Below are 6,353 nucleotides of genomic sequence, written 5' to 3'. Positions count from 1 at the left end.
CAAATGCTTCCCACAATCGAACCTCCAGGCTCATTGTTCAGCAAATGTTTATGTTCCCTGTATCCAACCATCTTTTATCACCTTAGTTAGAGAATAAATTCACTGTAATATAATCAAGAGCTGTGTGTGTTGCCTATTTATAGTTCCTGCCAAGAGAATTTACCCTTTAGATATGAGACTGACTGACTGACTGATTTAAGAAAATTGAGCGATTATTAACTAACTGATCACTAGTAATAATTGTATAATTATTCAAAACTACCTAGAGGTCCGGAGACTCTAGGATTATAACAACTCCGGTGGTGCCCTTTACGAGGAAATTCTGATTTTATGAATAATAATTCATAATTGGGTATCAATTCTCATAAATTTATTAAAATGCATAACTAATAAATTTAGGTCCACTACATAATGGTGCCCGTGTGAGGCCTTGTGACATACTATAATAATAGACTATACACACAGCCCTGATGCAGAGAAGTTATTGAGAAAAGTTATTGAGTCCCAGAAATGTTTCCCTCCAAAATTTTGCCACTGAAATAATCGCCCAGTAAGTTGCTCCTAGAAACTCTCCTGTCTTCCCTCTTAACTTAACGTTAGTGATGAAAGTGTGTGTGAGTTTTGACCATGTTCTTTGTTGTGAAATGAAATGCTTTGTGCAACTTGTTTGGCCGCCGCGCCATCATTCTTTGTTGTTCAGTACAGAGCTGTAGTGAGCTGAGCTATGAGGACCGAGCTAATGTTAAACTGAATGCATTCCTGTAACGTTACCATATGAGAAATCTGAGCTAAAGCTACACACAATCTCCACTGACGAGTGGATGAAATGCCCTTTTGGTTGAGAGAAACTTAACCGATATTGATAATTTTAAGGCCTAATAAGAGGCAGACAGATTACAGTTGCGCTGTGCCAATGTGATTTGCTTGCGGCTATAAATAACAGTCTGACGCGCTGAGCCGTGGATTGTTATGTTATATGCAAAACTCCGGTATTCTGTTGAAATTAGCTACTTCAACAAATACAGCTGCCCTGCAGTGGAGTCACAGGCGTGAAGACGCCGAGTTTAGCCTGTAGCGTTGTACCTACCGAGCTAAGTTAACGCTAAATCGAAGCTTGAAAGCAAGCTGAGTCATTGAAACAAAGGAGCGAGTCCTTCCCCCATTTTGAGCGGGACTGGTTCTGATTTACTGCCGTTGCTGCAACGACGGTTTGCTAACTGCGTTAGCCTGAAGCTAACAGCTGTTGGGTCCGAGGACCAGAGAGGAAGCTGCTTCTTCTTCTACATTGAGAAATAGGCCGCGCCCGAGGCGGAGCCACAGCTCCCCTACTGGCTGGCGGAATAAATTGCATGCTCTGCATTAAATCGACTTCAGCGTCATCAGTGACAGAGATGAGCGTTTGAATCGAGTGAATTAAACCAGACTTTGGTGATAGATCTTGTTAACTTGAGACACATAAACCATTGTGTTAACTCTCAGATTAAATTAATAAGGAGTGTTACTCCTTAAGTGTAGGATAGAGCACAGGCTCTCCTTTTTCCTTGAATAACCTTTAAAGATCTATTGGGTGTTTGCTTGTAACAAGGTACTGAGCCAGTTTAGTACCCTAACCTAGGATTACACTGAGTAGTTCTATTAATTTTGATGCAATCTTTTATTCAAAGATTCGCTTTTCTAATTTTGATCCAGCTGTATTTGAATAAAAAGCTTTATTCTCATTACTGCTGCAATATCCCTGATTTTGACTTTGTCATTTTGAAGCCTTTTCTGTAGTGGTATTTTTGATCCTTGCAGGAAATAAGATAAATGCAGAATAACATCTTGATTTGAATTTTTGTTAACCTTTTGTTGTTTGGACTGAAACCTACATTAAGCTTGATAAGTTGAATTGATAGCTTTCCAACTAGGCTTTCTTTAATCCTTGTTCACTATAAATGTAATTTGGACTCTGACTTTTATAGCAATTGGAATTTTGATAACTTGATAACAAGGGTAATTAAAAAAACCTTCAGTTTAATCAGCTTTGATTTTTTATTTAATCCACTTTAATCAGCCTGGGATTTTGTTAATGTAACTTTGAACTTTGAGTTTATTCTCATTGCCTTTGAACTTTGATTTTTGAAATTTAATATTTTAATCTCAAAATTTTAATTTTCCCGATTTTGAACTTTGATTCTAAAATTTAATTTTTCAAACAATTTCTTCCAACTTTGACTTTGATCATTAAGGACTTTGAGCTTTGATTGTCAAGCTAGTTGTAACATGAACTTTGAGATTGATCTATAGCATTTAACTTTAATCCCAAGTGTGATTTAATCTCTTTTTCCTATTTTGCCTTCACCCTAAATTTGAATTTTCAGTTTGGTCATTTAAGTCTGACTTGAAAGTCAGCTTTCTCCAACCTGACATTCCCTTTTTCTCAACTAGTAAACACACTAGCTGAAACTCTGTTTAACTGACTGGCTCAGGTCTGCTGTACCAGCTAACACCTGTAGTCCACTTCTGATTTTGTTAAAGCAAATTGTATAACTGAGTCCATAGATTCGATTTAGATCCTTTTCTTCAGATTCCACCTTCCAAATTGACTGAAAGGAACATCAACAGCTCCAGGAAGCTATAGAAGCAACACCCATTTATTTTTGTATTTTTATGCATATCCTCTGAGTTGACACGCTCGTTTGTTGTCTGATTTGGACTCACACCAAAGTCCTTAACCAAACCACTTGAGTACCTGCCTGTGAACATGGCAGACCCACGCTTAGTGGCAGCCAGTGGGGGCGACCCACTGGAACACTTTGACTCCATCTTGGCCCACATGACCGAGACCTTGATACCTGGCTACTCAAGCCAACTACAAGGCACCGATGCGGTGAACCTTGAAACAATTTTTGCAGAGCTGCTAACAACTGCTCTAGCCACTTCCTCAAAGGACAAAGCCTTGTCCCAGATGCTAGGAAAACTAGCTATTGTAATGTCTGCCCAGTCTAAGCACACGCACCAGCTTGAACAGCAGCTGGAAAACACCAGGCAGTCACTAAGTGAAGCGGAAGAACGCATCACTGACCTACAGGCTCCTGCCACCTCCCACAGGAGGGTGGAGTCGATGAGGAGAAAATTGAGCTGCAGGAAAAGACCAATCAGCTTGAACACTCACTCTTTCAGCAAGAACAGGAGTTAGAGTGGACCAAAAGTAAAGTTAAAGACACAACTGAATCTCTTGACCAATCAGAAACCCTCCTTAGACAAGCAGTGGGGGAAATTAAAGAGCTAAAATTACGAGTTAAAGTTTATAGCAAACTTAGAGAAGCTGACCAAAAACGCATGCAAGAAATGCGAAGACAGCTAGAGGACAGGGACAGAGTAACCCAATCCCCGCTACAGCAGGAAAACAAGGAGGAGTTGGCTGATACCAGAAGAGAGTTCCAGCTCTCATGTGAGACAGCCAAACATACTCCCTCCTACAAAACACTCCCACCAGAGAGAGACAAGGCTCGCTCCCCTTTGCCAGCCTCAGGAGGATGGTCTCCACGACCACTCCCACAACTGATCCCACAGGATCATATGACAGAGCGCCAGAGAAATAGCCCTCCACCTACTCAGGTGAAGACGGCTTACTCCCCTCGGCTGCATCCGCCGCCACTGCTGACATGACTTAAGCCCCTCTGACAGGGACTTAGACAAAATGCTCGCCACATAACACGCTTCGAGCCTGAGGCTACAGGCTCAAATGAGACCAGTATCTATCTAAAAGATATTGAATACTACTTGCGGAAATTCCCTGCTGCCACCACTGACGACAAGATTTACCTGATCAAGGTGACATCTAGTCGAGAGGTCAGCAGCTTTATTGAACGCCAGCCCAGGTATGTCAGACAAGATTATGACTCGCTCTGCCAGGCACTGGTGGAGGAATATTCTGACTTGACAGCACAATCAGGTCTAACAGCTGCACTTGCTGTTAAGCAAGGGAGGCCAGAACCTCCTCAGCAGTACTACAACCGACTCAGACAAGCGTACTTTGGTACCAAAAATGAGCCCGATATGGAGGAAGAGTTAAACTTCAAATATCTTTTTATCCAGAACCTCCACCCCACTACCAGTCATCATCTGGGTGTGGCAGCCTGCCCACGCACCCAAACCAGTCGACAGCTACGCGAGTTAGCTACAAAAGGTTTGAAAAGCAGAGACTCACCATGACGAGGCATCCTGAGCCCCATGGTGTCCTCACTCTCAGCATCAATTCCCTACAGGTGGAGCCAAAACGAGCTCCTGGTCTTGAAACACCTGCGTCAACCTGCATCACCTCCCAGAATATAGACCAAGCCAGAAGCAGAGGTGCAGCCTGCCTCAGCAAAATGAGCATGGTCGACGTCACTCAGAGCCATCTTGGTCTGAGAAGAGCCAAAATCTGAGGCCTGAAACCCATCGGCCCAGGTACACGCCCAACCGCTGTGAAACCCACCTCTTTTCACGGAAGGGGGGACACAAGCACCAATCCCAAAACAATTGGGACAGGCGATCTCAGAGAGCTACACTCCAGAGATCCCACTATAGAGACACAAATAGCGATAACACTGAAAGTGAGTCTGACACACCACTTTTAGTAAGGAGGAAATTACAGCGCTTAAGCGCCTGCTCCAAACCCTGTCCAAACAGGAAGACAAGAAGGCAGAGCACTTGGCCGCAGCTGCTGCAAAGCCAAAGTCCCCTTCTCCTGACACTTTGTCAAAACGACTGACACGCTCACACAGATGGACTGAGAGAACCGCTCCCTCCAGGACACTCCTGGTGGTACAGTCCGACTCAAGAGAGAATCCTCTCACAGAGTCCAAAGCCACTCAGGGCAGTCCGCCCTCCCAACACTTCTTGTGTCACCTTACTGAAAGGGGAGTTTCACGGAAATTCTACCTGCCTGTAACACTTGAAAACACTCTGGTGCAGGAAGCACTTCTTGATTCAGCTGCAGACATCACTGTAATGTCATCAGCCCTCTTCAGGCAGCTACAGGCTATGACCCGCTCCCACACAGACCTGAACTACAGACTTGTGACATTGAGGTCCAGCCACTCGGCCCTGAAAACCTCAATCTGACAGCCATGACATTAGTCCACATGTCTATCGGTCCCATGGACCTCATCCACCCGGTGTATGTCTCACCATTTGACGCCATTCCTCTACTCATTGGCAAAGACTTCCTTAACCGCTTTGAGCCACTGCTTGACTTTCAGAACTTGACGATCTGGGCACAGGTGAAACGACCCCTGCCTATCTCACTGTCTGAATACATCACAGAACGAGAAACCCGCCTCTGTGCTTTAGTTACCACCTCAAATGACGCACTGATCCCCAAAACCACTCCACTGGATTGGCCGATCAGCACCGACACTCATGACTGTGAGCTCAAGACTCCAGAGATGGGGCACATGCCTTCTTCCTTGCCTCCTGACCTCTCTAAGGAAGTGATCACACTGAGCCTTCAAAGGCTACTGTCAGCCTTTCCTCTTTGCCGCTACCAGCGACTCTGTTCCCACAGGCAACATGACAATGACAGACAGATGGGTGCACAAACTGTCACCGCCTTCCCTGTCAACACTTCACCAGAGCCATCCTCCATGACTTTACATAAAGGCATGAGAGGGGGGTCAGACACCACATATATTCATCCTACAGCTGAACTTGACACCAAGTTTACAGCACTAGGCAAACAGGGTGCTGTTAAAGACACACCCCAGCACTCCCAAGCGATTTGCTCCCCACCCATCCCGCCCTTATGACTTGCGATGCCACCAGAGCCCAGGCAGCAGGCTTGTCTGTGACAGCCGCCCTGCGCCACAAATCTCAATCCCTGACTCTCTTGGTGACTCTGACTTAATTCGGCTTCAAACTCTTGATCCCGCCATTAGCAAAATGCTCCTCTGCCTTTCTGACGCAGAGCCTGTCTCAAACACTGAGCTTGATTCCATCCCTGACTTGAAACACCTTTACCTGGTGCGCTCTTCTTTGCGTGTCGTCACGGGTCTCCGTATGTCTCAGACGCCGCACTTCACCTGCGTTCGTGGTGCCTCGAGCCACAGGGGGGTGATGCTCATGCACGCCCATGACCTCACCTTACAAAAGCCACAAAGGGTTCAGTGCAAACACAATGCACTAAACAAGTAGCATATTGGCCAAACATGCAAAAGATGTAGCAGACTACATCAAAAACCTGTAAGGTTTGCTGCCAGTCTCAACCAGCAAAACCGTCACACAGAGCCTCCTACAACGGAGAGGCATTTCTTTCCCTTGTCAAAGACACAATTTGACAGGAGGAACCCTAACTGAACCAGCCAGAGGAAATAAACTTCCTCGCAGGC

This window comes from Micropterus salmoides, unplaced genomic scaffold, assembly GCF_014851395.1.
Source record: "Micropterus salmoides isolate LMB-PRFRI ecotype aquatic unplaced genomic scaffold, ASM1485139v1 Ms_hic_scaffold_3254, whole genome shotgun sequence".
Classification (NCBI taxonomy): domain Eukaryota; kingdom Metazoa; phylum Chordata; class Actinopteri; order Centrarchiformes; family Centrarchidae; genus Micropterus; species Micropterus salmoides.
The sequence above is the reverse complement of the archived record's forward strand: the minus strand, read 5'-3'. Positions refer to the sequence as shown.